This window comes from Malaclemys terrapin, chromosome 9 (genome assembly GCF_027887155.1).
Source record: "Malaclemys terrapin pileata isolate rMalTer1 chromosome 9, rMalTer1.hap1, whole genome shotgun sequence".
NCBI classification, from domain to species: domain Eukaryota; kingdom Metazoa; phylum Chordata; order Testudines; family Emydidae; genus Malaclemys; species Malaclemys terrapin.
In genome coordinates, this window is record NC_071513.1 from 40,648,941 (window position 1) to 40,668,890 (window position 19,950).

A 19,950-nucleotide genomic window follows, 5' to 3' on the forward strand; every position below is an offset into this window, starting at 1 on the left:
TGACCACACTCAGTAGATTATAAATTTTGTAATGATACCTTACAAGAGATCTATTGCATGAAACATATTCCAGTTACATTATATTCATGCTCATCAGCATACTTTCATAAAATCATATAGAGTGCAACGTCACATCATGATTTATAGACTTCAATCATATCACCCCTTAGTCGTCTCATTTCCAAACTGAAAACTCCCAATCTTATTCATCTCTCCTCATATGGAAGCTGTTCCATACCCCTAATCATTTTTGTTGCCCTTTTCTGAACTTTTTACAATTCCCATATATCTTTTTTGAGTTGGGGCAACCATATCTGCACACAGTATTCAAGATGTGGGTGTACCATGTGTGACGTTGCAGTCCATAGATTTATGGAAATATGTTTATGAGTGTGAATATGGTATAACTGGAATATGCTTTATGCAAAAGGTCTCTTGTAAGGCATCATTATAAAGCTTATGATCTACTGAGTGTGTTCATCCCATTTGTTTGCATGTATTATTTCTATGTCTGGAGTTAGAAGAATAAGATATAAACTTGTATTACTGATGTAAACATATTAAATGGAAGACATTAAGGGTGCTTCAGAATCAATCACCTGTAAATAGTTCTGTTTACTTGCAAACCTTCCGGGGTACATGCTGGCCAGCCCTGGAAGAATGGAGACTTGGGGTCTCACAGGACATGTGACCATGTCACCTGGTACTGGGATCCATCTTAAACCTGGTGCTTTTCCATTTAGAAGGAGGGATGGGGATCCAGAGAGACAAAAGATTCCCACCTATAGCCAAAGCTATAAAAGGGGTGGAACAGAACAAAGGGGGCTGCCAGTTATGAGAAATCCCCGAGTTACCACATAAGATGTCTGCTAGAACTAACAAGGACTGTACCAGGGGACAGGTATCAGAGGGGTAGCCATGTTAGTCTGAATCTGTAAAAAGCAACAGAGGGTCCTGTGGCACCTTTGAGACTAACAGAAGTATTGGGAGCATAAGCTGTCATGGGTAAGAACCTCACTTCTTCAGATGCAAGTAATGGAAATCTCCAGAGGTAGGTATAAATCAGTATGGAGATAACGAGGTTAGTTCAATCAGGGAGGGTGAGGTGCTCTGCTAGCAGTTGAGGTGTGAACACCAAGGGAGGAGAAACTGCTTCTGTAGTTGGATAGCCATTCACAGTCTTTGTTTAATCCTGATCTGATGGTGTCAAATTTGCAAATGAACTGGAGCTCAGCAGTTTCTCTTTGGAGTCTGGTCCTGAAGTTTTTTGCTGTAAGATGGCTACCTTTACATCTGCTATTGTGTGGCCAGGGAGGTTGAAGTGTTCTTCTACAGGTTTTTGTATATTGCCATTCCTGATATCTGACTTGTGTCCATTTATCCTCTTGCGTAGTGACTGTCCAGTTTGGCCAATGTACATAGCAGAGGGGCATTGCTGGCATATGATGGCATATATAACATTGGTGGATGTGCAGGTGAATGAACCGGTGGTGTTGTAGCTGATCTGGTTAGGTCCTGTGATGGTGTTGCTGGTGTAGATATGTGGGCAGAGTTGGCATCGAGGTTTGTTGCATGGGTTGGTTCCTGAGTTAGAATTGTTATGGTGCGGTGCGTGGTTGCTGGTGAGAATATGCTTAAGGTTGGCAGGTTGTCTGTGGGCGAGGACTGGCCTGCCTCCCAAGGTCTGTGAAAGTGAGGGATCATTGTCCAGGATGGGTTATAGATCACTGATGATGCGTTGGAGAGGTTTAAGCTGAGGACTGTAGGTGATGGCCAGTGGAGTTCTGTTGGTTTCTCTTCTGGGCCTGCCTTGTAGCAGGAGGCTTCTGGGTATACGTCTGGCTCTGTTGATTTGTTTCTTTATTTCCTTGTGTGGGTATCGTAGTTTTGAGAATGCTTGGTGAAGATCTTGTAGGTGTTGGTCTCTGTCTGAGGGGTTGGAGCAGGCTGAGGTTGATGGTGGGGTGGAAGCTGTTGAAATCATGGTGGAATTCTTCCAGGGTCTCCTTCCCATGGGTCCAGATGATGTACCAGGGGAAAAGGTTTGGGCCCAAACTAGGAAAGAGTCTAGTCTGTGAAAGAAGCTAACTGGGACATCTCTGAGAGTGAGATATTATCTGTAACAGTTTCTTAATATATTAGGCTTGGACTTGTGTGTTTTGTTTTATTTTGCTTGGTAATTTACTTTGTTCTGTATGTTATTACTTGAAACCACTTAAATCCTACTTTTTATACTTAATAAAATCACTTTTCTTTATTAGTAAACACAGAGGAAGTGATTAATACCTGGGGGAGCAAACAGCTGTGTTATAGAGGGTGGACAATTTATGAGTTTACACCAGAATAAGCTTTATACAGAGTAAAATGGATTTATTTGGAGTTTGGATCCCATTGGGAACTGGGTGTCTGGGTGCTGGAGATAGGTAATCTGCTGAGCAGTTTTTGGTTAAAGTCTGCATCTTTGGGGGCATGGTCCAGACGTGGGTCTGTGTTGCAGCAGGCTAACGTGTCTGGCTCAACAAGGCAGGGTTCTGGAGTCCCAAGCTGGCTGGGAAAATGGGCTCAGAGGTAAATTCAGCACGTCTGGTGACAGTCCTAAGGGGGTCTATGTGACCAAACCCATCACACCATGGATTTATATAAAGGCAATATGATATTTTCTGTCATTGACTTCAAAGGAGTTTAAAACATGTCCCTAGAGAGAGGTTGTTTTAGAAGGTTGGGGGGTAGGGGCTGATTAGTCTGGGAGTGTTTGGAGCAGAAATATTTATTAATAAATACACAACAGTGGACAAAAAAGCAAAAGAAATATTAGGTTATATAAAGAAAACGATATAAAACAATACTGAAAATGCAATACAGTTATAAATTGCTGGTATGTTCTCACCTGGAATACTGCAGGTTAGAGACTGCATTAGCATGACTCTTACTGACAGCTTTTGTATAACCACCCACACAGGGAGTCATAACTATAAAGGGAAGGGTGTAACAGCTGTCCTGTGTACAGTACTATAAAATCCTTCCTGGCCAGAGTCTCCAAAATCTTTTTCCCTGTAAAGGGTTAAGAAGCTCAGGTAACTTGGCTGGCATCTGACCCAAAGGACCAATAAGGGGACAAGATACTTTCAAATCTTGGTGGGGGGAAGGCTTTTGTTTGTGCTCTTTGTTTTCGGGGTTGTTCGCTCTTGGGAGTGAGAGTGACCAGACATCAATCCAGGTTCTCCACTCTTTCTAAACAAGTCTCTCCTATTTCAAACTTGTAAGTAAATAGCCAGGCAAGGCGTGTTAGTTTTCCTTTGTTTTCTCAACTTGTAAATGTACCTTTTACTAGAGTGTTTATCTTTGTTTGCTGTACTTTGAACCTAAGACTAGAGGGGAGTCCTCTGAGCTCTTTAAGTTTGATTACCCTGTAAAGTTATTTTCCATACTGATTTTACAGAGATGATTTTTACCTTTTTCTTTAATTAAGAACCTTCTTTTTAAGAACCTGATCGATTTTTTCCTTGTTTTAGATCCAAGGGGGTTGGATCTGTATTCACCAGGCGTTGGTGGGAGAAAGAAGGGGGGATGGTTAATTTCTCCTTGTTTTAAGATCCAAGGGGATTGGATCTGTATTCACCAGGGAATTGGTGAAAGGTTTCTCAAGGCTTCCCAGGGAAGGGAATCCATTGGGATGGTGGCAGCGGACCAGACCTAAGCTGGTAGTTAAGCTTAGAAGTCTTCATGCAGGCCCCCATATTTTGTACCCTAAAGTTCAAAGTGGGGATACAGCCTTGACACAGGGGACAGAGTCAAGCGGGACCCCATCTCCTTCATAAAACATGAATGAAGCATCTCCTTATCATGCACCTGATGTCAGAAATGACACAGGTCAATATCCAAGAGGGTCAAATGTTTTTGCGTAAAAACTTTTTTCTTACAAAAAATATCCTTTTTAAACATGAATATCTGCATTTAAAAATTGCATCATTTCATTTTTTTTCTGATTTCTCACTCAAATTTTAAAAAATTATTTTGATTGAGTGCGACTAAAAGCATTTTTCTTTCCATTTTTCTTCTCATTCCCCCTTTCTTACCCCTTCCCTCCCCCATCTTGTCCACTGAAAAAAAATCATAGATGTATAAGACTGGAAGGGACCTTGAGAAGTCAGCTAGTCCAGTCACCCATACTCAAGGAAGGACTAAGTAATAACTAGACCATTCCTGACAGTTTGTCTAATCTGATCTTAAAAACCTTCATTGACAGATTCCACAAACTCTCTAGGTACTTTGTTACAGTGTTTAACTACCCTGATGGTTAGGAAGTTTTTTTCCTAATGTTCAACCTAAACCATCCTTGCTGAAATTTATACCCATTGCTTCTTCTCCTATCCTCAAAGGTTAAAGAGAACAATTGTATACCCTCCTTGTAACAACCTTTGATGTACTTGAAAACTCTTATCATGTTCCCCCTCAGTCTTCTCTTCTCCAAACTAAACAAACACAATTTTTTCAATCTTTCCTCAACGGTCATGTTTTCTAGACCTTTAATCATTTTTGTTGCTCTTCTCTGGACTTTCTCCAATTTGTTCACATCTTTCCTGAAATGTGGCACCTAGAACTGGACACAATATTCCAGTTGCGGCCTTATCGGCATGGAGTAGAGTGGAGAATTACGTCTCATGGCTTGCTTACAACAGTCCTGCTAATACATCCCAGAAGGATATTTGGTTGTTTTTTGTGGGGGTGTGGTGGGGCGGTACACCACCCCCTGAGAAAAAGGGCTGAACCAGACCAGACAGGCTGTGCGGACCACCACCCAATAAATGAAGGCCTGGGGAAAGCCAATCAGCGTATGAGGAGAGACAGCCAATCAGTACTGGACTAGGTCCTATATAAAGGCTGCCTTGCTGGGGAGAGGGCAGGCACTCCCTGGCCAGCAAGGGAGAAGGACTGGCTCCTGATGAAAGGAGCAGCACCTTGGACAGAGCGGTGCTGGGCAGGCTTGGGGGAGCAGATAGGAGCTCTAGCCCATTACCTGCCAGGCTGTGGCCCTGCTGCAAAGGGTCAAGAACGTGCATAGGGCCAAAGGGGAAGTGCCCAGGGAACTCAGGCAGGCAAGAGGGGAAGGAAGAAGGGCAAGGGGAGGCTGCCGCTAGAGGGTCCCTGGGTCAGGACTCAGAGTAGCGGGTAGGCCTGGGTCCCCCCCTTTTCCCCTTTGCACTACACCTACCCTTGGAGGAGAGGGGCCGTGACAGACCGCAGCTGGCCTCTGAGATGAGGGGCTAGACTACAAGGTTGCGTTTGGCCACTGAGGCAGGTGCGGAAGGAAGGACTGCTGTTACGAATGCTCCCCTGGAAAGGGGTGAGACGAGACTAGTGGGCACTGCCGGAGGGCAGTGTCCTGAAACAAACAAAGACTGTCCGGAAGAGGAGGCCGCTGAGCAGGGAGCCATATGGGTCCCAGGACAGCAGAGCAAAAGATAGGCACGACACCACATGTAGAGGGTGCTACAGCAGTTGAGAGCTAATTCCTGGAGTGACCGGCAGGAGGCGCCAGCAGTGGTGAGTCGAACCCCATGACGGGGGGTTTGGGGCTGTGGTGTGTGTGTGTTTTTAAACAGTGTGACACTGACTCATATTTAACTTGTGATCCACTAGAACCCCCAGATCCCTTTCTGCAGTATTCCATCCTAGGCAGTCATTTCCCCTTTTCTGTTTATATTCCCCTTATTTTGTAAATCAGTGGATTAGAGAGAAGAAGTTTGTTTCTTTTCCCACTTTTTAACAAAGAGAAGTGAAAGACTTGTAAAGGAATAAACACTTGAAAAGACAAGCCTAAATGAAGACATATTCCGTTGGTATAGGTGTTTCAATAACATGTGAATCTGCAGAAACAACCCAGACTTAAAAACACAGAAAGCCTTTTTATAAAAGTAATGTATAGTGACAAAAAGTTTTAGACTAATGTGTGTTATTTTTTAGTAAGCATAATTTGAAACAACAGGCTTTTTTGACAAAGCCATTGCCAGCAAAAACAGCATGTGTGAGTTAGTGGATCAGAGATAAGAAGACTGCTTCTTTCCCAAACTTTTTAACAAACACAAGTTAAAGTTACATTAAGTTTTGTAAAGGAATAAAGCTCTGCTTTATATTTACTTGAAAAGACAAACCTATCTGAAGAAACTACCCTTTATTTACATGGGTGTTTCAATAAAAAAGAGCATGCAGTATTTAGTAAAAACAATGTGAAGCTGCAGCAAAGCTCCTGTTAGCAAAGCAGCCTTTGTTAGTCAGTGAATCAGAGAAGGAGTTTGCTTTTTCACCTGCTTTTTAACAAACACAAGTAAAAGTTACATTAAGTTTTGCAAAGGAATAAAGCTCTGCTTTATAATGACTTGAAAAGACAAACCTAAGACACATCCCTTTTGTATGTGTTGTAATAAAAAATTATGCAGAAGTAACAGTAACTTTCCTTAAAAGCCTTAATATAACGTTCACCTCTCTTTGTTAAAGAGTGGGGGAAGAAACAAACTATTCTCTAATCCACTGGTTTACAAAATAAGGGGAATATAAACACTGTTACTAAAAACCTGTGGTTTTAAACCTAGGGTGCTTCTGCATAATTTTTTATTACAACACATACAAAAGGGACATGTCTTAGGTTTGTCTTTTCAAGTCATTATCCCTTTGCAAAACTTAATGTAACTTTAACATTTAACTATGAAAGGAGACTAGAGGAGCTCGGGTTGTTTAGCCTGACCAAACGAAGGCTGAGGGGGGATAGGATTGCTCTCTTTAAATATATCAGAGGGATAAATAACAGGGAGGGAGAGGAATTATTCCAGTTCAGTACTAATGTGGACACGAGAACGAATGGGTATAAACTGGCCATGGGGAAGTTTAGGCTTGAAATTAGACGAAGGTTTCTAACCGTCAGAGGGGTGAAATATTGGAACAGCCTTCCGAGGGAAACGGTGGGGTCGAAGGACCTGTCTGGTTTTAAGATTAAGTTAGATAAGTTTTTGGAAGGAATGGTTTAAGGGGATAACATGATTTTAGTCAAAGGAACAGTGTGCCATGGCAGGTAAATAGTATAATGGCAAATGAGGGTGAGGCTGGTGACTCTTGCCTACATGCTCGGGGTTTTACTGATCGCCATATTTGGGGTCGGGAAGGAATTTTCCTCCAGGGTAGATTGGCAGAGGCCCTGGAGGTTTTTCGCCTTCCTCCGCAGCATGGGGCAGGGATCGATGGCAGGAGGATTCTCTGCCAATTGAAGTCTCTAAGCCACAGGATTTGGGGACTTCAACAGCAGAGTCAAGGGAAAGGGTAGGGACGGCTTTGTGGCCTGCGTCATGCGGGAGGTCAGACCAGATGATCATAATGGTCCCTTCTGACCTTAAAGTCTATGAGTCTAAAGTCTATGAGTCTATGTGTTTGTTAAAAAGCAGGTAAAGAAGCAAGCTCCTTCTCTGTGATCCACTGACTCACAGACACTACTTTGCTAACAGGAGCTTTGCTGCAGCGTCACATTGTTTTTACTAAATAAATAACCCCTGTTAGTCTAAAACCTAGGAAAAAACTTTTAAAAATTGTGTGCTACTAAAAGCTTATGATTTTAACTTTTATGAAAACCCTTATGTAAAAGGGCTACACGGTGGAAAAAACGCTGGGGGGTCTGTTTCTATAGATAAGAATAAAACAGTTAAAAGGGAGGGGGGAAGAGGAGGGGAGGGGGGAGAGAAGGGAGTTGGCTCTTGTTTAAAATCTTGGGACTCTAGGATTTGTTCAGAAAAATGAATTCTATGATGCTGCTGTAGAACAAACTCTGATTGGGCCAATCCAAAGGCAGTGATTACAAGTCTGAGAGGGTCTGAACCAGGGAAGTTGCCTCATTCTACAGAAAAACTTAAAAGGTAAGAAGAAGAACAGGAGTACTTGTGGCACCTTAGAGACTAACAAATTTATTAGAGCATAAGTTTTCGTGGACTACAGCCCACTTCTTCGGATGCATATAGAATGGAACATATATTGAGGAGATATATATACACACATACAGAGAGCATAAACAAGTGGGAGTTGTCTTACCAACTCTGAGAGGCCAATTAATTAAGAGAAAAAAAAACTTTTGAAGTGATAATCAAGCTAGCCCAGTACAGACAGTTTGATAAGAAGTGTGAGCATACTTACAAGGGGAGATAGAATCAATGTTTGTAATGGCTCAGCCTCACGCAAAAGAATTAATGGACACAAATCTGACATCAGGAATCAAAATACTCAAAAACCAGTGGGAGAACACTTTAACCTGTCTGGTCATTCAGTGACAGACCCGCGGGTGGCTATATTACAACAGAAAAACTTCAAAAACAGACTCCAACGAGAGACTGCTGAGCTAGAATTGATATGCAAACTAGACACAATCAACTCCGGTTTGAATAAGGACTGGGAATGGCTGAGCCATTACAAACATTGATTCTATCTCCCATTGTAAGTATGCTCACACTTCTTATCAAACTGTCTGTACTGGGCTATCTTGATTATCACTTCAAAAGTTTTTTTTCTCTTAATTGGCCTCTCAGAGTTGGTAAGACAACTCCCACCTGTTTATGCTCTCTGTATGTGTGTATATATATATCCTCAATATATGTTCCATTCTATATGCATCCGAAGAAGTGGGCTGTAGTCCACGAAAGCTTATGCTCTAATAAATTTGTTAGTCTCTAAGGTGCCACAAGTACTCCTGTTCTTCTTTTTGCGGATACAGACTAACACGGCTGCTACTCTGAAACCTTCTCTCTCTCTCTCTCTCTCTCTCTCTCTCTCTTTCTGATTCAACCATGTGCTGTCTATCTTTGCCCTTTACAAAGGGGCTCTCTTTTCCCTTTTCTTGCCCTTTCCTTTCTTTTAACCTCTCTTTTTTCTTAACCTACCCTGATAATGAATAGTATAAATGCTTTTCTATTCATTTTTTACCATGTACTTACTAAACAGGCTCTGCCTGCTTATCTTTTTCATTCTTTCTCTCTCTTATTCTGATTCCACCATGTGCTGTTTATCTTTCCCTTTGCAAAAGGGGCTCTCTTTCCCCTTTTCTTACCCTGTTCTTTCTTTTAACCTCTTTTTTTTCTTAACCTACCCTGGTATTGAATAGTTTCAATGCACTTTTACTTCCTTTTTTATCCTGTGCTTACCAAACAGGTTTTGCCTTAGTAAATTCCCCTTTTAAACCTAGTTTTCAATATTATTTAACTCTTTTCTTAAACTAACCCTTTAAAAACAAATATTTCCTTTTTTCTTTAAGTTCTATCTTTCTATTCTTGAATAACCTGCCTTTACCAGCCTCTCTCCTTATTCAATCACATCCAATAACCTTTCTTTCCTTTTTTTCTCTAAACCTTACTCAAAATTTCTTTTTCATCTTTAAACTCTCTCACTCTCTTCTTTCAACCTTTTTTCTCTCAATGTACCCAAGCACAAACACAAACAACACATTCCCTATTCAAAACACACACACACACAATTTTCAAAATGGCCGACGGCACCAAAATTTGGCGCCAACGGAAACGTGGTGGGAAGGCGGGACACAAGCCCTAAATGGGGCGTGGAATCCTGTCAAAAATGCATAGTGATGAATACTATCGAGCTGTATCCTACTCCCCTCCCCAAGGATTCCTGTGTTGGAGAAACACAAGAATTGCTCTCTCTTCTCCTACCACCCAAAAAGCAGAAATGACACCAAAAGGGGTGTGGAGAAGCATGGCCATGGCCTTATTCCCCAATGCACCTATCTTTGAGGTGGGATGGATGCACAGGGTTCTAAAGGGTGGGGGAAGAGTGTATGTGGTTTCCACTTGCATACTGGGAGTGTGTGTGTCCCAAAGCAGCGTAACTCCACTCCCTCCCTTCCATATGGGCCAGTGTAATAGTGTTAGACTCTAGCCCTATATATGTGCTAAGAATTATTAGAAACTTATATCCACATACCTGCCCCAATATGAGAATTTCAGACCCCCTGTCCACTACTGAAATTCCATTTTTAAGTGTTGTATTTAGGGGTCCACTGAAGTCAAGGGAACGATTCCCATACATGAGCTTTGAATCAGGCCCTTAGTAAATAGAGGACTTGTTTTCCCCATTACCTGAAGGAGAAATTCAGCTTGAAACTGGATTTAAGGCTGCAACAGCTGCATTTAGAAATTGTATTGATCTGTTCAACAAAACTTTATTACAGTACATCTTTTTTGAGATGGGGTGACCGCATCTGCATGCAGTATTCAAGATGTGGGTGTACCATGGATTTATATAAAGGCTATATGATATATTCTGTCATTGACTTGAAAGGAGATGAAAACATGCCCCTAGAGAGAGGCTATTTTAGAAAGTGGGGGTGGGGAAGGGCGCTGATTAGTCTGGGCGTGTGTGGAGCAGAAAACAGTAATGGATGGAGAAATAGGCATGACCCTAGAACGGTCCCTTTATAGTGGCCACTGAGGTATGTCTACCCAGCGAGCAGCAGTGAGTCTCAGAGCCTGGGTTGACAGAAAATAGCTGCCCAGACATTGTGGCTCAGGCAGAAGGTCTGACTCTCAAGCCTACGGAGGAGGGTGGGCTCCAGTCCGAGCTGCCATTTGTTGCTCAAACCTGTCGACCCAGTCTCTGAACCTTACTGCTGTGGGCTTTGTAAACATACCCTGAATTAGCTACATGGCACTGATGAATCAGGCACATGACATTTACTTCTAACTTAATTTTAAAAAACAAACCTCACAGTGAATGGCTGAGTATCATCACTATTGGGGCAGGAAAGGTCCTTGGATGTTATCCGCTCCAGCTCCCAGTATCTACTGCCTGTTTACTATTAGCTGCCTCCTTTTGTCCTTCTCCATTCTGCCCTCCTATCTCCCCTCCACACACAGTGTTTGCTACTCTCACAAGCTCTTTCTTTGCAGATGTTCCCCTCTCTAATGTCGTTACTGTTTACAGGATGTGGTAGCTGTTTATGATTTAACAGCTTGGAAGCTTTTTCTTGGACATTTTCCATTTAACTCTTCAAGGACTGAGGAGAATTGTACTAACTAAATCATAGCTCCTCAATTCCATTGCTAATGCCTGACTTACCCTTCCTGTAAGTGCCCCAATTCCGCTAAGCCCTCTTATCTATCCCCAAACCTCCTGGAAAGTTCTCCAACCAGATATGTGGTTTCCTTGTTTTCTCCAGCACCCCAACTTTTGTTGCCCAACCACTTCCTAGCAGCCAGCTTTGGTCTAACTGGTCTTTGCCCTCCAGTGCCCAGATTTCACTCTTAGATTCTCTGGTATTGGGAAGAGTTGACCATCTATTTCCATTTCCTCTGCTGTTTACACTCACTAATGTATCTTGTCTTAAATTAGATTTTAAACTCCTTGGGACAGGGGCTGTCCTTTTAACTCTGTTTGTACAGAAACTGTCACAATAGAGTTTTATCTTCCTCCTGCAATATTAATTAATAAATACACAACAGTAACAAAAAAGCAAAATAAATATTAGGTTATATAAAGAACACGATATAAAACAATACAGAAATTGCTGGTACACTCTCACCTGGAATACTTCAGGTTGGAGACTGCATTAACATGACTCTCACTGACAGCTTTTGTGTAACCACCCACACGGGATAGAGGCAAGCGGGACCCCTATTTTCTTCATAAAACAGGAATGCAACATCTGATCATGCACCTGTTGTCGGAAATGATACAGGTTGATATCTGAGAGGGTCAAATGTTTTTGTGTAAAAGCTTTTTTCTGACAAAAGTATCCTTTTTGAACATGAACATCTGCATTTTAAAAATTGAATCATTTCATTTTTTTCTGATTTCTCACTGAAATTTTAAAAAATCATTTTGATTGAGTGGGACTCAAAATATTTTTTTCCCATTTTTCTTCTCCCTTCCACCTTTCTTACCTCTTCCCTCCCCCCTCTTCTCCACTGAAAATGAATCATAGAAGTGTAGGACTGGAAGGGAACTTGAGAGATCATCTGTTCCAGTCCCCAACACTCAAGGAAGGACTAAATAATAACTAGACCATTCCTGACAGTTGCTTGTCTAACCTGATCTTAAAAACCTCCAGTGACAGATACCACTAATTCCCTAGGCTCTTTGTTCCAGTGTTTAACTACCCTGATGGTTAGGGAGTTTTTTCCTAATGTTCAACTTAAACTGCCCTTGCTACAATTTAAGCCCATTGCTTCTTGTCCTATCCATAAAGGTTAAAGAGAACAATTCTTTACCCTCCTCCTAACAACAGTTTTCAAGTACATCAAAGGTTGTCATGTTCTCCCTCAGTCTTCTCTTCTCCAAATAAAACAAACAATTTTTTTTTCAATCTTCCATCAAAGGTCATGTTTTCTAGACCTTAAATCATTTTTGTTGCTCTTCTCTGGACTTTCTCCAATTTGTCCATATCTTTCCTGAAATGTGGCACCTAGAACTGGACAGAATACTCCAGTTAAGGCCTTATCAGCATGGAGCAGAGTGGATGAATTACTTCTCATGTCTTGTTTACAACACTCCTGCTAATACCTCCCAGAAGGATTTTTTTTTATTTGTTTGTTTTTGTTGCAACAGTTGACACTGACTCATATTTAGCTTGTGATCCACTAGAATCCCCAGATCCCTTTCTGCAGTATTCCATCCTTGGTGGTCATTTCCCATTTTGTGTGTGTGCAGCTGATAGTTCCTTCCTAAGTGGAATACATTACATTTGTCATTGGATTTCATTCCGTTTACTTCAGATCATTTCTTCAGTTGTCCAGATCATTTTGAATTTTAATCCTATCCTCCAAAGCACTTGCAACCCCTCCCATCTTGGTATTATCCGCAAACCTTGTAAGTGTACTCTCTATAGCAGGTGTATGCAAACTACGGCCCGGGGGCCACATCTGGCCTGCCAGCCGATTTAATCTGGCCCTCGAGCTCCCGCTGGGGAATGGGGTCTGGGGCTTGCCCTGCTCCTGCACTCCAGCTGGGAATCAGGGTCGGGGGCTGCTCTGCACATGCGTACCATGGCCCCCGGAAGTAGCAGCATGTCTCCCCTCCTGCTCCTACGCACAGAGGCAGCCAGGGGGCTCTGCATGCTCCCCCCACCCCAAGCACCTCCCCTGGAGCTCCCATTGGTTGGGAATTGTGGCCAATGGGAGCTGCAGGGGCAGCACCTGTGAACAGGGCAGCACGCAGAGCTGCCTGCCCACGCCTCCACATAGGAGCTGGAGGGCGGACATGCTGCTGTTTCCAGGAGCTGCTTGAGGTAAGTGCCACCCAGGGCCTGCACCCCTGAGCCTCTCCTGCACCTCAAACCTCTGCCCCAGCCCTGATCCCCCTCCAAACACCTTGATCCCAGCCTGGAGCACCCTCCTACACCCCAAACCCCTCATCCTCAGCCCCACCCCAGAGTCCACATCTCCAGCTGGAGCCCTCCCCCTGCACCGCAACCCTGTGGCCCAGCCTGGAGCCCCCTCCCGCACTCTGAACTTCTCATTTCTGTCTGCACCCCCAGCCAGAGCCCTCACCCCTCCTGCACCCCAACCCCAATTTCATGAGCATTCATGGTCTGCCATACAATTTCCATACCTAGATGTGGCCCTCGGGCCAAAAAGTTTGCCCACCCTTGCTCTATGGCATTATATAAATCATTGATGGAGATATTGAACAGAACTGGACCCAGGACTGATCCTTGAGGGACTCCACTTGATATGCCCATCCAGTTTGATTGTGAACCACTAATAACTACTCTCTGGGAACGGTTCTCCAACCACTTATTTACTCACTTTATAGTAGCTCCAACTAGGCTATATTTCCCTAGTTTGTTTATGAGTAACTCATGCAAGACAGTATCAAAAGCACTGGTGGGCAACCTGTGGCCTGCACACAGCCTGTCAGGGCAATCCACTGGTGGGCCGCCAGACAATTTGTTTTCATTTACACTGCCACCTGCAGCTCCCAGTGGCTGTGGTTTGCAGTTCCCAGACAATGGGAGCTGTGAGAAGTGGCACAGTGAACTATGTTAGATGTCTGATTGCTAACCTTTCTGGTGAAAGCTGAATCAAAGAAGGCATTTAGCTCTTCTGCCACTTCCACATTTTCTGTTACTGTCTTTCCCCACTCAGGCCTGGTCTACAATAGGCGGTGATGTCGAATTTAGCAGCATTAATTTGAATTAACCCTGCACCCGTCCACACAATGAAGCTATTTATTTCGACATAGAAGTCTCTTTAAATCGATTTCTGCACTCCTCCCCGACGAGGGGAGTAGTGCTAAATTCGACATGGCCATGTCGAATTCGGGTTAGTGTGGACGGAATTCGACGCTAATAGCTCCGGGAGCTATCCCACAGTGCACCACTCTGTTGACGCTCTGGACAGCAGTCCGAGCTCGGATGCTCTGACCAGCCACACAGGAAAAGTCCCGGGAAAATTTGAATTCCTTTTCCTGTCTGGGCAGTTTGAATCTCATTTCCTGTTTGGACATCATGGCGAGCTCAGCAGCACTGGCAATGATGCAGAGCTCTCCAGCAGAGGTGACCATGCAATCGCAGAATAGAAAGAGGGCCCCAGCATGGACTGATCGGGAAGTCTTGGATCTGATCGCTGTGTGGGGCGATGAGTCCATGCTTTTGGAGCTGCGATCGAAAAGACGGAATGCGAAGATCTACGAGAAGATCTCAAAAGCCATGACGGAGAGGATACAGCCGGGATGCAACGCAGTGCCACGTGAAAATCAAGGAGCTGAGACAAGCATACCAGAAGACCAAAGAGTCAAACGGACGCTCCAGATCCCAGCCACAGACTTGCCGTTTCTACGAGGCACTGCATTCCATTCTAGGTGTGGCCGCCACCACTACCCCACCACTGTCCGTGGACTCTGACGACGGGGTATTGTCGACGGCCGCTTCCTCAGAGCTGTTCGTGGACGGGGAAGATGAGGAAGGAGATGAGGAGGACAAGGCAGTCGACAGCGCTTTCAACGCTGATTTCCCTGACAGCCAGGATCTCTTCATCACCCTCATGGAGATCCCCTACCAACCCTCCCAAGGCAGTAACCCGGACCGTGAATCAGGGGAAGGATCAGTAGGTAAGTGTTTTAAACATTTATTTTGAATAGAATAGGCATGGTATGTTAGCAATGGGTTTTTAATCATTAGTTTGCCCTAGGCGCTTAACTTTTTAGTCCTTGCCAGTGCAGCTACTGGAAAAGTCTGTTAACATATCTGGGAATAGAGTAGAAATCCTCCTGGGACATCTCCACGAAGCTCTCCTGGAGGTAATATGAAAGCCTTTGCATCAGGTTCCTGGGGAGAGCAGCCTTATTGCCTCCTCCATGGTAGGAAACTTTTCCACCCAAGGCTAGCAGCAGGTACTCCGGTATCATTGCCTGGCAAAGCATGGCGGCATACAGCCCTGGTGTTTGCTGGCATTCACGCAGCATGCGGTCTTTCTCTGTCTCCATAATCCTCATCAGAGTGATATCACTCATGGTGTCCTGCTTTGAATTAGGGGAATTTTAGTATGGGGACTGATTGCCTGTTCCTTTAAATAACTGTAACCGTCGGTTTACAGCCACACGGTGGGGGCGGGGAGGCAAACTGCTCATGCTGAGTGGTTTGCCGGCAGCATGCAGGGATCTTTCCTGGGGACAGCTGCGACAGGGATGAGACAGGGGCAGAGTTCATGCTGGCTGAATCGCCGGCAGCAGGAACTGGCCAACGCTAGGAGCACTGCTTGGAACGTGAAAGGAGGGCACTGCTGTAAATTAAGCTTTAAGCAGCCAAAAGTCTACGGCTTACCATGGCTGCCTGCTAGCAGAATTCCGTTGTCCGGCCCCGCTTGTGTGATCTGTACAGCAAGACCCCAGGCACTCAATGTGAAGACACAAAATTCGACCTTGTGTACTGAGTGCACATGTGATAAGTACTGTGCATGGTCTTGTTCACAGAGAGAGACTATATTCATTGTTTGCAAAAATGTATGTTTTTGAGGAATTCACTCCCTTTTTCCCATCCCACAGCTGCGAGCGTCTCCCGAGCTACCCCGGCATCCCCCTCCCAGAGGCTGGCGCAGATCAGGTAGCGAAAGAAAAGGACACGGGACAAGATGTTCTCAGAACTTATGGTCTGTTCCCGAGCCGAGGCGGCACAGCAGACCCAGTGGAGGGAGAACATGTCGCAATACCAGCGATCACACAGTGAACGGGAGGACAGGTGGCGGCAGGAAGACCAGCAGGCGACTCAAACGCTGCTTGGACTAATGAGGGAGCAAACGGACACGCTCCGGCGCCTTGTAGATGTTCTGCAGGACCGGAGGCAGGAGGACAGAGCCCCGCTGCAGTCTATCTCTAACACACTCTGTGTGTGGGGGCTATGTGACTTTGTGGTCGGGGAGGGCGGTTACAGATCTTATGCAGCGGTCCTTAGCCTGGATGACAGAGCCACGCAGCAGGGGATCTGTAACCGCCCTCCCCCACCACAAAGTCACATAGCCCCCACACACAGAGTCCTGAAAAGGAGGGGTGGCAGGCTCCGTTGAAACAACCAGTCCACCACTGCGGACCGCTCTAGGAGCAGAAGCCTGTCATTCCTCGAGTTTAGAAGTGTCCTTTCCATCACTACACCCGCTCCCCACCACAGTCTGCGTCCCAGTTTCAACCCTTTACCGCGAAATCCTTAATAAAGAAAACTGTGTTAATGAACAAAGTTTCATTTATTTTATTTTTAAAGGTGTGTTGGAAGGGGGGGAAGGTGGTTGGTAACTGGAGAGGATAGTCAACATTAACTGGATAAAGAAACGGGGGCAGGTTCAGCTTCTGTTTAAAAAAACATAATAGTCACAGGTTACCCTGGTCACTCTGGAACCTAGCTTTCAAAGCTTCCTGGATGTACAGCGCGTCCCACTGGGCTCTTCTAATCGCCCGGGTGTCTGGTTGGGCGTAATCAGCAGCCAGGCGATTTGCCTCAACCTCCCACCCCGCCATAAACGTCTTCCCCCTTGTTCTCACAGAGATTGTGGAGCATACAACAAGCTGCAATAACAATGGGGATATTGGTTTCGCTGAGATCAGAGCGAGTCAGTAAGTTTCTCCATCTCCCCTTCAGATGTCCAAAAGCACACTCCACCACCATTCTGCACTTGCTCAGACGGTAGTTGAAGAGTTCTTTTTCAGTGTCCAGGGCGCCTGTATAGGACTTCATGAGCCAGGGCATTAGCGGGTAGGCTGGGTCCCCGAGGATCACTATAGGCATCTCCACATCCCCAACAGTTATTTTGTAGTCTGGGAAGTAAATACCTTCCTGCAGCTGTCTAAACAGACCAGGGTTCCTGAAAATGCGAGCGTCATGAACCTTGCCCAGCCATCTGACGCTGATGTTGGTAAAACGTCCCCTATGGTCCACCAGTGCTTGCAGCACCATTGAAAAGTAGCCCTTTCGGTTAATGTACTGGCTGGCCTGGTGGTCCGGTCCCAGGATAGGGATGTGAGTTCCATCTATAGCCCCACCGCAGTTTGGGAATCCCATTGCAGCGAAGCCATCTAGGATCACCCGCACGTTTCCCAGGGTCACTACCTTTGAGAGCAGTAGCTCAACGATTGCATTGGCTACTTGCATCACAGCAACCCCCACTGTAGATGTGCCCACTCTAAATTGATTCGCGACTGACCGGTAGCTGTCCGGCGTTGCAAGCTTCCAGAGGGCTATGGCCACTCACTTCCGGACAGTCAGGGCTGCTCGCATCCAGGTGTTCTTGCACTTCAGGGCAGGGGACAGCAACTCACAAAGTTCCAGGAAAGTTCCCTTATGCATCTGAAAGTTTTGCAGCCACTGTGATTCATCCCAGACCTGCAGCACTATGCAGTCCCACCAGTCCGTGCTTGTTTCCCGGGCCCAGAATCGCCGTTCCACAGCATCAACATGACCCATTGCCACCATGATATCCACGGCGCGGGGTCCCGTGCTTTGTGACAGGTCTGTGCCCCTCTCAGACTTAATGTCCTCACCGCGCTGCCGTAGCAGCCTCGCCCGATTTCTCAGCTTCTGCCTCTGAAAAAGGTGGATGATAAGGTGCGAGGTGTTGACAACGGCCATAACTGCAACGATGATCGCAGCGGGCTCCATGCTCGCGGTGCTGTGGCGTCCGCGCTGTCAATCACCAGAAAAGTGCGCGAACTGATTTCCCGCCGGCGCTTTCACGGAGGGAGGGCGGGAGTGAGGGTTGAATGACAATAGTTACCCAAAACCACCCTCGACACATTTTTTGTCCCAGCAGATATTGGGGGCTCGACCCAGAATTCTAGTGGGCAGCGGGGACTACGGGAACTGTGGGATAGCTACCCACAGTGCATCGCTTCCAATGTCAACACTTGCCCCGTTAGTGTGGACTCACAAAGTTGAATTACTGTCCTTAGTGTGGATACACACGTTCGACTTCGTAATATCGGTTCCACAAATTCGCTTTAAGTAAAATCGAACTACTCTCGTAGTGTAGATATACCCTCAATGAGTAATGGGCTACCCTATCCTTGGTATTCCTCTTGCTTCAAATGTATTTGCAGAATGTTTTCCTGTTACCTTTATGTCTCTAGCTTATTTAATCTTGTTCTGTACTTTGGCCTTTCTAAATTTGTCCCTACATGCTTGTGGGTTTTTTTTATATTCATCCTTCGTAATTTGTTTCCATTTTTTGGAGGACTCCTTTATGATTTTCAGATCATTGAAGATCTCCTGGTTAAGACAGCGTGGTCTCTTGTCATATTTCATATTTTTCCTATGCAGTAGTTTGCTCTTGGGTCCTTAATAATGGCTATATGAAAAACTGCCAACTCTCTCAAACTGTTTTTCGCCTTAGACTTGCTTCCCATGGGATCTTACCTACCAAGTCCCTGAGTTTGCTTAAGTCTGCCTTCTTGAAATCCATTATCTTTTTTCTGCTGTTTTCTCTCCTACCATTCCTTAGAATCAGGAACTCTATCATTTCATGATCACATTCATCCAAGCTGCCTTCCACTTTCAAATTCTCAATCAGTTCCTTCCTATTCATCAAAATTAAATCTAGAACCGTCTATCCCCTCCACCTTCTGAAATAAAAGAATCTCCTATGTATTCCAAGAACTTGTTGGATAATCTGTGCCCTGCTGTCTTCCCAACAGATGTTTGGGTAGCTGAAGTCCACTATCACCACCAAGTACTGTGCTTTGGATGATTTTGTTAGTTGTTTAAAAAAACAACATCTGTCTCTGGAGGAGAAAAGGAAAGATACAAATTCCAAACATGTTTCATTTCAGTTTGCATCACATTTTTAATAAAGCCTTTTGATAGAAAAATTGAAACATTTTGTGAGTTTTTTTTAAGTAAAACCAGTTTTCTTTCCTTTGAAAATTTTCACTGAAAAGAATTGCCTTTTTTCACCAGCTCTACTATTGAACTTTAGTTCCATTCTAATATATTTCTCTCCTAGACTGCCCAGTCCTGAGTCTGCTCAATATTCACATTTCAAACACAGCCTAAAATTTGTGAAATGCCCCCAGGTTTACATCTGAGTGGTGAGGACTCCTTCTCTGCTTATGCTTAAAACAAGGTGATCTATTACGTATTGGGACTACAATTTAAATAATTTTTCCCAGCTATTGAGGAGCAATAGATCTGCGTGTAATGCACATGCTTTGATAATGTCTTCAAAAGTGCAGTCAGAGTGTTATTGTTAAGGTATTTATTTTGCACTATTTAGAAAGTGAAAATAATCCAGGAAGGCTGAAAATAAAATATTTTTTACAGAAACTATACAATACAGCTTTGCAACAGCATAATCAAAGTAGTAGAATAGTAATGCTAGTAAGAATTTTATGTTACAAAGGAAAAGCAAAGAGATAGTTCCACTTACCAGCAGTTGCCTGGGGGAGCTCACCCAGATCTCTTTACATCAGGAACTAACAGCATCTGAAAAC

At 44.5% G+C, this 19,950-nt stretch overlaps 1 long non-coding RNA gene across 2 annotated transcripts in view; it reads right to left on the reverse strand.

The window, feature by feature from the left end:
* The window catches only part of LOC128843708 (uncharacterized), a 43,475-nt gene extending 23,525 nt beyond the window's left edge, over nt 1-19,950 (reverse strand). For both annotated transcript variants that reach the window (XR_008446335.1, XR_008446334.1), the window contains exons 1-2: nt 19,887-19,950; nt 11,564-11,698 (exon numbers count right to left, since the gene is read on the reverse strand). This is a non-coding gene — a long non-coding RNA (uncharacterized LOC128843708). The remainder of the gene's footprint in view (nt 1-11,563; nt 11,699-19,886) is intronic.